At 40.2% G+C, this 15,041-nt stretch overlaps 1 protein-coding gene across 40 annotated transcripts in view; it reads right to left on the minus strand.

Moving 5' to 3' along the window:
* The window catches only part of LOC106608606 (receptor-type tyrosine-protein phosphatase delta), a 656,301-nt gene that overhangs the window by 401,860 nt on the left and 239,400 nt on the right, over positions 1-15,041 (minus strand). The gene's annotated exons all lie outside the window — the stretch shown is intronic.

The following is a 15,041-nucleotide window of genomic DNA, read 5'->3' on the forward strand; positions in this document are numbered from 1 at the left end:
AGATAGGCCTTTACAGTCAAGAGAACGGACGCCTGTCAAATGATGGCTTGGGTGTCTTCTATAGAATCTGCCTACTCACCCTCAAGACGCACACAATCACTCAATCAATTAAAGAGAACGCACACACCCACTTAGCCCTTTGAACTCAGACCTGTATACAGGTTGAAAATGACAGATTTGGGCACTGATAAATGCCTTAATTGGAACGCAGTGGATGTACTGTAACATGCTATACATGACGTCAAAGCTCTGGCTCTGCGCTTCACAGGGTTTTGACTGACAGACGTTCTGAACTTGAGCCCTGTGCGCGGCAAGAAGTTGCCCGCATCCCTCCTGCTAATTTGCCAAATTTTGCAAAATGTTTTGTTGTCTGAGGGAAATGCTGTAAATTAAGAGGACTATGTCTTTTGAAAGATGATACGTTGAGGATTATAATAAATACTGCTTTGATGTCATACAAGCAAGCCAAACACCCAATATGCATTTCACATTTCCATATCATAAAACTCATGTAATATACAGTGTCAATGTTTATGGCCACTATGTTTGATGTACAGTCACAAGATGACATGGCGTCAAACCCTGGGTTGTTTTGAACAAAATGAGCCTATGTTTATCTATTGTGAAGAAAAGTTGTTGTGACACACGCACCTGAATGACTTTTCTCTATGAGAACAAAAATGATGATCCATTTCCCTGAATTGCATTGTGAAAGCCTAACGCTGTAATATCCTATTTTATAACTTAGCTAGTCATGTTGATAATAGAACAGGCTTTCAGACGATGTCCACCTGACCAAGATTGCTATTTATAATGGACAATTTTTGGATTGCGTAAACAACAACAGTAATTGTGTGATGGTGGGGATGAAGGGTTGTGTTCTAAACAAAATAACTACAAGTGTGCTTGCTCTAGTTCCTAAACGGCACAGCTAGTAGAGCTAAACAAGGACCTTTAGAGTTGAAGAATATTCTTGTGTCATAAAACTGCATTGAATTAACTTAAGTGCACACTGAAGAGGTGTGTGGTCACTTGGAGACAGTTAGTACGCTCACTCAAACCCTTGTAATGTTGCACCTACCCCATATTTCCAGGAATATTCATATTATGTTATTGAATGTATCCAGAGTATACTCAGATTTTGTCATCAACAAATGTGATGAAAAGTACAGTAAATGTAAAATGCACATAAAATCAACAGTGTAATGTTTGGATTCAGTCTTGTGTCAAGGTGAACTGTTGTGCCCCCACCTTTGGTCTAATAGTTTTCCCATTATATCCAAACTGTTCCCTTTCAATTGCTACCATTGTTATGCATATGCATTTCATATTTCGTCTATAAAAAACATTTCAATTTAGCCCTATCCATATAGGCCAATTCCCAGGAGGGTATTGGCCTATATGGGTGTTGAACACCCAGATGCATGTATGCACTTGCATGCACTAGACACACGTGAACAAAATAAAAATGTATCCTCAAGGTGTCCCATTTTTTAAATGCACGCCCTGAAAAGAGCTGCATTGGCTCGTGTGTGTGTGTGTGTGTGTGTGTGTGTGTGTGTGTGTGTGTGTGTGTGTGTGTGTGTGTGTGTGTGTGTGTGTGTGTGTGTATGTGTCCGCCTCTTCTGGCACTCCCCATGTGGAAGGCGTCTGTGATAAGCTCAGGCATACATTCTCATACTGTTGAGTTGGAGGCTCCATGGATGAAGAATAAATGCAGGAACATGAAATCAACCAAGCAAGCGGGTTTGGCAGCAGAGAGACAAATAGACGCCTACAGTCCACATAATAAAATGCATTAAGTTATAAGTTATTCAGTATTTTTATAACCTTGTTTTAAGTGGTACTTCACCCTCAAAACATTAACATCAGTGAAATTAAAACAATGACAAATGGCTAATTCATCAAATCCTCTTTTATATAATCTACCTTCTACACAACTCTATGTTTCTATTTTGGGGCAGAGAAATACGAGGAGTTATTTTAGAATGAGAAGAACAGTCTCTCCATTGCATCAGATGAACAAACCGTGATGTGGGCTGAAATGATGCATGTCTTTGATGGACAGAATGAAGAATGGAGGTGGCGAGGCTTTTGATAGACAAAACTGCTGGTGGTGGTGGTGTGAAAGGATGAGAGGAAGTGCGGGATTCAAGACGTGCTAGTCCACAGACTCCCGCTCTCCTACCGCGGTACTCTGTCAACGACACGGACCGGTGAACAGACAGATGGCGAGGGTGACGCCATCGGACTTGAGACGAGAGGAGCACGAGAGGAGCGAGAGAGGGAGGAAGTGGAAGAGGAGGTGAAAAAATAAAACAACAAAAAACTAAACAAATGTGAGGAAGAGGGAGGTTGCGGTGAGGGGGGGGGACTTCTTTCGGGAGAACATTAATCTTGCATGAGCTCCTTTGCATGCACACACAGGCTTTGTACTTCATTACCGCAGAAAATAAAAGTTCTCGCCATCACTTTTCATTCCCGCACACGACGGGAGACGTCATCTAAAGTGAAAGACCTGGCTCCATCTTGAAGTGGAGGGGTAGAACATTTATATTTCAAAAGTGCTTAAAGGGAGAGTAGAGTCTTTCAGGGGGAGAGAGAGAGATATTTTACATTGCTAGACTGCCATCTGCTGGATATGTATTGAACTACATAGAATATCACATTCTTATAAATCTTTTTTTGTTTCTTGCAACATATAATCATACTTACCACAATAGTCTTCTTCAAATGTGAAATGTATGTTTCTAGATAACCCTAAGTGTGCTTGAAATAACTCAAATGTGGTACGTCTGTATTACAAAGCCTCATCTGTCCAAGATTAAATAACCAGATAATTCCCTAAACAATTAAAAGTAACTATTTTAAAATGCTATTTGTCTATTTTTCATTATTGTCTAAAAAATATGAAAGCTCACTTTGACAATGAGAATTTAAGCAAATCAAATGCATTAGGTAAACAAATGATAAATAAGATATACACTGAGTAGAGTAAACATAAGTAACACATTCTTAACACTGAATGGCACACATATACGCAATCCATGTCTCTATTGTCCAAAGACTTAAAAATCCTTCTTTACCTGTCTCCTTCCCTTCATCTACACTGATTGAAGTGGATTTAACAAGTTACATCAATAAGGGATAATAGCTTTCACCTGGATTCACCTGGTCAGTCTATGTCATGGAAAGAGCAGGTGTTCTTAATGTTTTGTATACTCAGTGTATATACAGTACAGTACCAGTCAAAGGTTTGGACACACCTACTCATTCAAGGGTTTTTCTTTATTTTGACTATTTTCTACATTGTAGAATAATAGTAAATACATCAAAACTATGAAATAACACATATGGAATCATGGAGTAACTAAAAAGTGTAAAACAAATCAAAATATATTTTAGATTTTAGATTCTTCAAAGTAGCCACTCTTTGCCTTGATGACAGCTTTGCACACTCTGGCATTCTCTCATCCAGCTTCACCTGGAATGCTTTTAAAACAGTCTTGAGGAGTTCCCACGTATGCTAAGCACTTGTTGGCTGCTTTTCCTTCACTCTGCTGTCCAACTCATCCAAACAATCTCAACTGGGTTGAGGTTGGGTGATTGTGGCGGCCAGATCATCTGATGCAGCACTCCATCACTATCCTTCTTGGTCAAATAGCCCTTACACAGCCTGGAGGTGTGTTGGGTCATTCCCATGTTGAAAACCAAATGATATTCCCACTAAGCGCAAACCAGATGGGATGGCGTATCTCTGTAGAATGCTGTGGTAGCCATGCTGGTTAGGTTTGCCTTGAATTCTAAATAAATTACAGACAGTGTCACCAGCAAAGCACCCCCACACCATCACATCTCCTCCTCCATGCTTCACAGTGGGAACCACACATGCAGAGATCATCTGTTCACCTACTCAGCATCTCACAAAGACACAGCGGTTTCAACCAAAAATCTCAAATTTGGACACATCAGACCAAAAGGACAGATTTCCACCAGTCTAATGTCCACTGCTCGTGTTTTTTGGCCCTTCTTCTTACTGGTGGCATTTAGTATTGGATTCTTTGCAGCAATTCTACCATTAAGGCCTGATTTACGAAGTGCCCTCTGAACAGTTGATTTTGAGATGTGTCTGTTACTTGAATTCTGTGAAGCATTTATTTGTGCTGCAATCTGAGGTGCAGTTAACTCCAATGAACTTATCCTCTGCAGCAGAGGTAACTCTGGGGCTTCCTTTGTTGTGGTGGTCCTCATGAGAGCCAGTTTCATCACAGCGCTTGATGGTTTTTGTGACTGCAAGTTCTTGAAATTTTCCAGATTACCTGACTTTCATGTCTTAAAGTAATGAAGGACTGTCGTTTCTCTTTGCTTATTTGAGCTCTTCTTGCCATAATATGGACTTGGTCTTTTACCAAATAGGTCTATCTTCTGTATACCACCCCTACCTTGTCACAACACAACTGATTGGCTCAAACGCATTAAGAAGGAATGGAATTCCACAAATTAACTTTTAACAAGGCACACCTGTTAATTGAAATGCATTCCAGGTGACTACCTCATGAAGTTGGTTGAGAGAATACCAAGAGTGTGCAAAGCTGTCATCAAGGCAAAGGGTGGCTACTTTGAAGAATCTCAAATATTAAATACATTTCAATTTTTTTAACACTTTTTTGCTTACTATATGATTCCAAATGTGTTATTTCATAGTTTTGATGTCTTCACTATTATTCTGCAATGTAGAAAATAGTAAAAATAAAGAAAACCCTGGAATGAGTAGGTGTGTCCAAACTTTTGACTGGTACTATATATATAGAGTGAGGGAAAAAAGTATTTGATCCCCTGCTGATTTTGTACGTTTGCCCACTGACAAAGAAAGGATCCGTCTATAATTTTAATGGTAGGTTTAATTGAACAGAATAACAACAAAAATATCCAGAAAAACGCATGTCAAAAATGTTATAAATTGATTTGCATTTTAATGAGGGAAATAAGTATTTGACCCCCTCTCAATCAGAAAGATTTCTGGCTCCCAGGTGTCTTTTATACAGGTAACGAGCTGAGATTAGGAGCACACCCTTAAAGGGAGTGCTCCTAACTGCAGCTTGTTACCTCTAAAAGAGACACCTGTCCACAGAAGCAATCAATCAATCAGATTCCAAACTCTCCACCATGGCCAAGACCAAAGAGCTCTCCAAGGATGTCAGGGACAAGATTGTAGACCTACACAAGGCTGGAATGGGCTACAAGACCATCGCCAAGCAGCTTGGTGAGAAGGTGACAACATTTGGTGCGATTATTCACAAATGGAAGAAACACAAAAGAACTGTCAATATACCTCGGCCTGGGGCTCCATGCAAGATCTCACCTCGTGGAGTTGCAATGATCATGAGAACGGTGAGGAATCAGCCCAGAACTACACGGGAGGATCTTGTCAATGATCTCAAGGCAGCTGGGACCATAGTCACCAAGAAAACAATTGGTAACACACTACGCCGTGAAGGACTGAAATCCTGCAGCGCCCGCAAGGTCCCCCTGCTCAAGAATACATGTACATGCCCGTCTGAAGTTTGCCAATGAACATCTGAATGACTCAGAGGACAACTGGTGAAAATGTTGTGGTCAGATGAGACCAAAATGGAGCTCTTTGGCATCAACTCAACTTGCCGTGTTTGGAGGAGGAGGAATGCTGCCTATGACCCCAAGAACACCATCTCCACCGTCAAACATGGAGGTGGAAACATTATGCTTTGGGGGTGTTTTTCTGCTAAGGGGACAGGACAACTTTACCGCATCAAAGGGACGATAGACGGGGCCATGTACCGTCAAATCTTGGGTGAGAACCTCCTTCCCTCACCCAGGGCATTGAAAATGGGTCGTGGATGGGTATTCCAGCATGACAATGACCCAAAACACACGGCCAAGGCAACAAAGGAGTGGCTCAAGAAGAAGCACATTAAGGTCCTGGAGTGGCCTAGCCAGTCTCCAGACCTTAATCCCATAGAAAATCTGTGGAGGGAGCTGAAGGTTCGAGTTGCCAAATGTCAGCCTCGAAACCTTAATGACTTGGAGAAGATCTGCAAAGAGGAGTGGGACAAAATCCCTCCTGAGATGTGTGCAAACCTGGTGGCCAACTACAAGAAATCTGACCTCTGTGATTGCCAACAAGGGTTTTGCCACCAAGTACTAAGTCATGTTTTGCAGAGGGGTCAAATACTTATTTCCCTCATTAAAATGCAAATCATTTTATAACATTTTTGACATGCGTTTTTCTGGATTTTTTAAATTGTTATTCTGTCTCTCACTGTTCAAATAAACCTACCATTAAAATTATAGACTGATCATTTCTTTGTAAGTGGGCAAACGTACAAAATCAGCAGGGGATCAAATACTTTTATCCCCCACTGTACATTGTCATGCAGGCAAACAAATAATCAATAAACAATACTTTTTGTATATGGTGATATTTGTTCATTGTTGTTTATACAAAATCTATGAATTTTTTTTCAGTCTACAGTTCATAGCCTCTATATGTGGCTCTATGGTTCTCATTCAATGAAGCAATCATGAAAGGTTACAATCTGAATCCACAGTGTAACTGGTGACATCACAAGTTTGATCTTAGATTGTTATTCAATAAGGAACAGCACCATCATGTGGATGTATTGTAATTGAATGATGTAAACATAAGCCCTTACCAATTTGAACCAACAAGGTAAAAGTATTCGCTTTAGCATTTTTTCAAAGATAGCAAGGACTTTTGTTTCATTGACGTTCATCCCCCATTTCACATGATGCTGAAAGTGAATGAACATGTTCCCCATATTCACCTTGCTGACCTTTTTTGGAGTAAACATCAGATTTATAAGGGGGTAACTGTTTAATAATGACCTACATATTCACTAATTCTCTTGTTGATAATTGAGGAATTAGTTGTATCTTTGCCAACAGTAATAATTATCCTTGTTCCCACTATTAATCACACTATGCTGTGCCAATAATACGTGCATTAGGTAAACTACAGACAGAATTATCTGTCAGACAGGACTCAATGTGTGATTTCTGATGGTGTCAAGTCTAGTTTTCTGGATATTGCAAAAGCTGTACCGCTGTTCTCTTTACTATTTATATAAATAATACTGGTATATCTGTTAAAACTTGTAATATTAATCTGTATGCAAATGACACTATGTATGCCATTGCCCAAACTGTTGACCAGGCTATGTTAGAGCTGCAATGGGACTTTGTTGCCTTATATTCAATGTCTGCTTTTTTTTTACCCATCTACCAATAGGTGCCCCTCTTTGCGAGGCATTGGAAAACCTCCCTGGTCTTTGTGGTTGAATCTGTGTTTGAAATTCATTGCTTGATTGAGGGACCTTACAGATAATTGTATGTGTGAGGTACAGAGATGAGGTAGTCATTCAAAAATACACTATTATTGCCCACAGAGTGAGTGACTTGTTAAGCAAATATTTACTCCTTAAAGTTTTAAACTTGCCATAACAAAGGGGTTAAATACTCATTGACTCAAGACATTTCAGCTTTTCATTTTTAATTAATTTGCAAAAATGACTAAAAACATAATACCACTTTGACATTATGGTGTATTGTGTGTAGGCTAGTGACACAACATCTCTATTTAATCAATTTTAAATTCAGGTTGTAACACAACAAAATGTGGATAAAGTCAAGGGGTGGGAATACTTTCTAAACGCACTGTATATTGTTCTCTAATTCTCACAACAATGTTTCAGATTAACTACATATTTATTCACTGGAGGGTTCTCCCATCGATTGGGTTCCCGCCTATACATATGTGGGAATTTGTTTTGAAAAAGTCTTAATGTCCAAAAAAACATATGGATGAGCTAATTAAAAAGCTAAGACTTAAATTGGGCTTCTTTTTTAGAAATAGATCTTGACTCTCCCTAAATAGCAGGAAGCAGACTATGGTGACGCCATTTACCAGATTGCAGCAGCCACTACTCTTAAACCTTTGGATGTCGTTTACCATAGAGCCCTTCACTTTAACACAGATGACAGTTTAAACACTCATCCCTGCATCCTGTAATAATAGGTTGGCTGATCCTCATTGAAGTCCCGTAGATCACTTCATTACTCCCTTTTTGTTTAAAAAGCTCTACTACAAAAGCTTCCAATTTACTTAACTTTGTTGCTAAAGTATAAAATAATGAGTTATCAAACCTGCTTGCAGGGTGGGTTAACTCTTGAGGTCCCTCTGGTCTTGACCAGTTTAGGTGAATCCTCTTTTTTGTGACCCCCATTGTTGGAATAACCTGCACAATTCCTTGCATTTTGAGTCCCTGGTGCCGTTAGGGCAGTTTAGGACAATGGTTTGGAATTAATTATTTGAGGATTGCAGTTGTTTCGATTTCTTGTAGTGGGAATGAGACCCTAGTCAGGGCTACCCTGAATAAATCAAAGTTTAGAAATAAATGTGTGTCATAGAGGCCATGTATGTGCATTTTACATTGTAGGGGTCATGTACAACCTAGCTTTAAATGTTTGTGAAGACAATACACTATGAACAGTTATAATTCCATTTTATAACACTTTCACCTATAGGGCACATCTCAAATCCATACCGCAGTAACTAAACAGTAGCAATCAAAACCACTTCTTTAGCATTAATATGGTTAACGGAGTCTAGCCACACTCTTTACATCAAAAACAGGAAGAGCAACAGCTACCCTTCCTGGGGTCAACACAAAACATTAACCAAGACATAATACAGAACATTAATAGACAAGAACAGCTCAAGAACAGAACTACATCAATTTATGAAGGACCACGTGGCCTACATATAAATAAATATACAAAAACTATCTAGGTCAAATAGGGGAGAGGTGTTGTGTAGAGAGAACAAGGTAAGTGAAAGATCAGACATCTGCATTTCCAAAGGCAAACAGACAGCCCTCAGCTGCCATGCACTCACTAATTACAAGTCAGACTCCAGTTATGCGTAATGAAAAATTAATCTGCCTTAAATACAGAAACCCCCTAGAAGCGCCTTGAGAGAAACTCTGGGATTTAATTAAACTCATCAAATAATAGAGTTCAGCTGGAATTCTTCCTTCACCCATGATTTCCGTTCAGCATTTTAACTAAGCGATTTTACCCAAAATTGCTGTTGTATATATTTAATGCTCATAAATACTGTTATACTGAATACAGGAACAGGACCTGCTCAACCAATGAAGCATTTTGGACAGACATATTAATAAAGTAGCTTAACTGATTTTGAGAAAAACTGATTTGGAAATTCTGTGGGTTTGGTTGAAATACCTGGGGGCTGTTCCAGAAAGGAGGATCAAAATATGCCTTTGAACGGGGTATGGTAGTAGGTGCCAGGTGCACCGGTTTTGTCGAGAACTGCAACACGGCTGGGTTTTTCACGCTTAACCGTTTCCTGTGTGTATTAAGAATGGTCCACCACCTAAAGGACATCCTGCCAACTTGACACAATTGTGGGAAGCATTGTAGTCAACATGGGCCAGCAGCCCTGTGGAACACTTTAGACATCTTGTAGAGTCCATGTCCCAATGAATTGAGGCAGTTCTTAATGTATTGTTCACTCAGTGTATATGTGGCTGTTTATCAAAGTTAACTGGCTGAGAAGTTATCAAGTTAAGCTACTAAACATAATAACTCTTCCATACCTATCGGAATTCCTTTCTTCAGTTTTGTTATTGTAAATGATCCACCAAGACCTATAGTCACTGTTTCTGTCTATTGAACACTTAGCTAGCAAAATACCTACTCTGTATTGGTGAACGACCAAAGCTTGGCTTCTTGAGGATAACTGACTCAAGACAATCCCTAGAATCTGGACCAGGGCCAGGAGTTTCACCTTCAATTGACATAACCAGAGAGAACTCGTACCTCACACTAATGTCTACTAACATACCAAATGTTACTGCTTACACACTATTCTAGGTTTTTTTATTCCTGATAAAGGTACACTGACAAAAGTTGACATTTTCACAGACCAGGCCCAAATCCCTGTCATTCACGTGAAGAAAAGACAGAAATACAGGGGGTGGAGATCGGGGTGCCTTGAGAGAATTCGTCGGCGGGCGGGCAAACCGCCTCTGCCATCCATTCTATAAATAAACTGGATGATCTACTATCAAGACAATCCTACCAACGAGACATAAACAATTGTGATATCTTATGTTTCACCGAGTCGTGGCTAAACGACGACACGGATAATATAGAGCTGGCTGGGTTAACCACGCATCGGTAGGACAGAGCAGCTACATCTGGTAAGACACGGGGTGGGGGTGTGTGCCTATTTGTAAATAACAGCTGGTGCGCGATGTCTAATATTAAAGAAGTCTCGAGGTATTGCTTGCCTGAGGTAGTGTACCTCATGATATGCTGTAGTCCACACTATCTACCAAGAGATTTTTCATCTATATAATTCGTAGCTGTCTATTTACCACCAGCTGTATAAAGCCATAGGCAAACAAGAAAATGCTCATCCAGAAGTGGCGCTCCTAGTGGCCAGGAACTTTAATGCAGGCAAACTTAAACTTAATCTTAAACTTAAATAAGTTTTATTTCATTTCTACCAGCATGTAAAAGCAGATGAAAAAAAAACTCTAGACCACCTTTACTCCACACAAAGAGATGCATATAAAGCTCTCCCTAATCCTCCATTTCGCAAATCTGACCACAATTCTATCCTCCTCATTCCTGCTTACAAGCAAAAACTAAAGCAAGAAGTACCAGCAACTCGCTCAATACGGAAGTGGTCAGATGACACGGATGCTATGCTACAGGACTGTTTTGCTAGCGCAGACTGGAATATGTTACAAAATTCATCCAACGGCATTGAGGAGTATACCACCTCAGTCACTGGCTAAATCAATAAGTGCATTGACGACGACGTCCCCACAGTGACCGTACGTACATATCCCAACCAGAACCCATCGATTACAGGCAACATCCGCACTGAGCTAAAGGCTAAACCTGCGGCTTTCAAGGAGCGGGACACTAATCCAGATGCTTATAAGAAATCTTGCGATGCCCTCAGACGAACCATCAAACAGGCAAAGCATAAATACAGGACTAAGATTGAATCCTACTACACCGGCTCTGACGCTCGTCGGATGTGGCAGGGCTTGCAAACTATTACGGACTACGGACTAGCTAAAAGCCTTTTATGTTCGCTTTGCTAATGACACCATAGTCCCTGTGCCCAAGAAAGCAAAGGTAGCCTGCCTAAATGACTGCCGCCCCGTAGCACTCACATCGGTAGCCATGAAGTGCTTTGAAAGGCTGGTCATGGCTCACATCAACACCATCATCCTGGAAACCCTAGACCCACTCCAATTTGCATACCGCCCCAACAGATCCACAGATGACGCAATCTCTATTGCACCCCACACTGCCCTTTCCCACCTGGACAAAAGGAACACCTATATGAGAATGCTGTTCATTGACTACAGCTCAGCGTTCAACAACATAGTCAGTCACCCAAGTCATAGACTGTTCTCTCTTAAAAGCTTCTACCCCCAAGCCATAAGACTGCTGAACAATGAATTAAATGGCCGCCTGGACTATTTACATTGACAACCCCCCCTTTGTTTTTACACTGCTGCTACTTTCTGTTTAATATCTATGCATAGTCACTTTACCCCTACCTACATGTACAAATTACTTTGACTAACCTGTACCCCCGCACACTGACGGTACCGGCACCCCTGTATATAGCCTCATTACTGTTATTTTATTGTGTTACTTTTTATAGAATTTTAGAATACTACATACTTTAGTGTCTGTAGTAAATATTTTTTTTACTCTATTTCTTGAACTCCATTGTTGGTTAAGGGATCGTACTGTAAGTAAGCATTTCCCGTTAAGGTCTACTACATCTGTTGTATTCGACACGTGACAAATACATTACATTTTCAATACAAGCTGAATAAAATGTGCACTGTCCTACGACTGCCATCTTCAAACTGAATGATACTTAATAATTTAAATGTGTATTTCACAGCAGCCTGCACAGTAATACAAAACATTACACATTAAGTTGGTTATAATAAGACAGTTGGAATGCTCATTGTTGTAGATTTAGCTTCCATAGAAAGGAGAAGGCCCTTATTCACAAAGCATGTCAAAGTAGAGTTTCGATTTAGGTCCCCTCTTTTATTCATTATGATTTAAAAGGCAAAACGGATCCTAGATCAGCACTCCTACATCAAACAACACTGGGGAAATATCTTCTAGTAAACATATTTTCCATGTCACTGTGTCCTACTTCAATAAACAAGGAGCACACACACACACACAGACATAAACAAACATACAGTGCCCTCCACTAATATTGGCACCCTTAGTAAATATGAGCAAAACGGGCTGTAAAAATGTTTTTGTTGTTTATCCTCTTGGTCTTTCCATCAAAATATTCACAAAAATCTAACCATTATTTAAAGTAAATTAATTGAAAGAAAACATTTATTCTTATCATAAAAAAATATATTCTCAAATATATGTGTGCCACAATTATTGGCACCCCTTCATTCAATACTTTGTGCAACCTCCCTTTGCCAACATAACAGCGCTGAGTCTCCTATAATGCGTACTGAGGTTGGAGAACACATGGCAAGGGATCTGAGACCATTGATTTTGAGGTGTGCTTTGGATCATTGTCCTGCTGGAAGATCCAACCACGGCCAGGTTTTGATTGAATATCTGCTGGTACTTGATGGAGTCCATAATACCATGTATCCTAAGTAGTTGTCCAGGGCCTTTGGAAGAAAAACAGCCCCACAACATCAAAGATCCACCACCATACTTCACAGTGGGGATGAGGTACTTTTCTGCATGTCTATCTTTCTGTCTACGCCAAACCCACCTCTGGTGTTTGTTTCCAAAAAGCTATATTTTGGTCTCATCTGACCATAGAACCTGGTTCTGTTGAAAGTTCCAGTAACGTTTGGCAAACTGTAGGCGCCTGAGTTTGTTGTTTGATGACCGAAAAGGCATTTTTATGACAACCCTCCCAAACAACTTGTGGTTATGTAGGTGGCGTCTGATCGTAGTTTTGGAGACTTTCTGACCCCAAGACCCAACTAACGTCTCCATCCTCCTCACTGTGCTTGGGGTCAATATAGATAAACGTCCTCTTCCAGGCCCATTGTTGACATCTCCAGTTGCTTTAAACTTCTTAATTATTGCCCTGATAGTGGAAATGGGCATTTTCAACCATTGAGCTATTTTCTTATAGCCATTTCCTGATTTGTGCAGCTCAACAACCTTTTGTCGCACATCATTACTGTATTCTCGGGTCTTTCCCATAGTGATGGATGACTATGGGAACTTGGCCGGTGTGTCACCTCATATTTACATACCCCAGTGAAACAAGTCATGGCTTACCACTTCAGTGTTCTTAATCACTCAGGTGAACTTAAATACATAAAAAATGAATGGGAATATACTTCAGTTAGATTTTACTCATAAGAATTTCTAGGGGTGCCAATAATGGTGGCACACATGTTTCGGATAAAAAAAATGTTTCCATTTATTTCACATTCATTTTTTCAATCATTTTATTTCAATTAAAGATTCGATTTTTGTGAACATTTTGAATGAAAGACCAAGAGGTTAAACAGCAAATCTTTTTTTCACAGCCCATTTTGCTCATATTTACCAAGGGTGCCAATATTAGTGGAGCATACTGTACACACTTGAGTCAGGCAGAAACCTATGTACACACACACTAACACACACATGCATATGCACAAAGACACAAACACACAGACATGCGCAAAGAAACAGGCACACACACACACACCGGACACAAATGCCTGAATACCTTTTCAGAAAGCTACTGTCCCTATCTTTTTGTCAAAGAGGAGTCAGAGAAAACAACTATTTTTAGGAGCAGGTTTAATGTTGCTGAGAGGAGAACTCAGCCATCCATGTCATGTAATGCCATCAATAATTTAGTGCTACCAAATCCACACCGTGTTAGTGGAAAGGACATGGTGTTGGGAAAAAATAAACCTCTGCAATTTGTTTTCAGGTGATGTCTTTACAACACCCATCTCTTAATCATAATGGCAAGATTCTACTAAAGTAAAAGTTGTTAACAATATTGTTAGCCTTAAAATCAACTAAACAATGTCTGTCTGTCTGTCTGTCTGTCTGTCTGTCTGTCTGTCTGTCTGTCTGTCTGTCTGTCTGTCTGTCTGTCTGTCTGTCTGTCTGTCTGTCTGTCTGTCTGTCTGTCTGTCTGTCTGCCAGTCTGCCAGTCTGCCAGTCTGCCAGTCTGCCAGTCTGTCTACTACAGCAAATGTATATCTATGTGTGTTTGAGTTTATGTGCTGTCTCTCTACCGCCGTGTTCCCCAGTCGCTGCTTGGTGCAGAGTGAAACAGTAAAGCTGGGGGAGATAGCTTTCAGAAGCTTACATAAAGCCACTGGACTTAATAATTCATGGAGCAAAAATCCCTCAGTGCTCAATATTTATATCTCCCTGAATGTGTTCTGTGACTGTGAGTCCTGTCACAGTACAGGCCAGCTGAGGGGAAACTTTTACTTTCTACTTTTCATATATTTTTTTCACTTTCTTTCAGAGGACAGGTTTCACATTAAGGGCCTGTGGCACAGAGAGGGAGATACTGTATTTTCCATAATGTCTCAGAGTCTGCATGTGTATACCATGTGGTAGCTCCCTGTGTGTATAGGATGATGATAATCATGACTCCTATCCTTTGGGTTTTTTGAGTCGTGTTGTTGCTCTGCAAAGAGACGTCAGGGAGATTTCAGGAAAAGGAAAGAGAATATGACTGGACTTTCAAACTACTGGATAGGACACACACGCAAACACATCCTCTCTTCTATAAACCTGTGACGATAGAAGCCAAGCATATATCGGGGTGGGGGACTGTTAACATGAAAAAATCTAGAGTGACAAATTAGTTGCAAATATTGTAGAGATCGTGCACCGCTCATGCTGACATTTACAAGTCCTTGCTGATCTTTCCACTGTGACAACTAAACGTCTTTGCC

Source organism: Salmo salar, chromosome ssa07, assembly GCF_905237065.1.
Source record: "Salmo salar chromosome ssa07, Ssal_v3.1, whole genome shotgun sequence".
NCBI lineage: Eukaryota > Metazoa > Chordata > Actinopteri > Salmoniformes > Salmonidae > Salmo > Salmo salar.